The following is a 1,198-nucleotide window of genomic DNA, read 5'->3' on the forward strand; positions in this document are numbered from 1 at the left end:
ATTTCTACCCAGTTGTTAACATTTATGAGTTTCTATTTAATTTTATTTTATTATTTGCTACTCTTAATTTTAGCTAATATTTTTATCAATGAAATTAATATTGGCTTTTCGAAATCGTTTGGTATAAGCATATGTAATTATGAAATTATTGTTTTAATATTTAATTTTCTAAAACGTTTACTTGTAAATAATATTAAGTTGTCATTGCTGGATGAACGAGTATTTAGCTGAGGTCTATTATATATTAAGACCTACTTGTACATATATGTGCAAATGCATTATTAATGGAGAATCCGATAATACTCAAACCGCTTATTGTATTGTATCTGGTATGCGAAAGCGCTCTATTTTTTATGGCAAACTCTGAGAGAGCATCATTGAATGGTTTCTCTTATTTAATGCTTCTTGTGAACTCTTTACTTTATTTATGATTTATTTCTAAAATGTGACTTATTATTTTTGTCGCCAATGTAAATATGTATTACTTGTTAGAGACACGTTTTATTCTGCCACACTGTAATATTATTTTTTGTACATTAATACCAACAATTTACGCAATAAACGAATAAATAAATAAAAATAAGATAAATTAATGAGATATGTTTTTTGAAATTTATGTAGAGTTTGAATTAAAAGCTGTTTCATAGAATTATAGAACTTTTATTATTGCTAAAATGACGACGCCTTATGAAACGCATAATTTTGTTGTAATTTCCACCACTTTTACCAATATAGCCAGCCTTATATCACGAATAATAAGTGGAACGATCAATTTCGTAGCTGTTTTATAAGCTCAAAATATTGACTTGATTCAACCCCACAAAACTTGTCTAACAATGTGAAATGACATGACACAGGTAACCAATTTAAATGCTTATGATTCGGTCAACAAAAGTTTGTTCTAAACAGTGATGGTTAATGGGTTAAAAGGCCTTCGAGTCACTCAAAAATTTAGTAATACTACACTATTGTGCTCTGTATCATTCAGTACCCTGACCCTAAACGGTTCAAAGACAGGATCATTATATAGGGTATACTGAAGGCAGAGAAGTGTCTGTGTTGATTGCGTTAACTGTTGACATAGCTCAGTTGTACTTGAGAACATGTTTGCAGCCAATTTTATAAAAATACTTACAACTCATACACTCACTGATATATTAGTCATGTCAGAATGAGAGTTGGGGTAATATGTAGATAA

Source organism: Bactrocera tryoni, chromosome 1 (assembly GCF_016617805.1).
Source record: "Bactrocera tryoni isolate S06 chromosome 1, CSIRO_BtryS06_freeze2, whole genome shotgun sequence".
NCBI lineage: Eukaryota > Metazoa > Arthropoda > Insecta > Diptera > Tephritidae > Bactrocera > Bactrocera tryoni.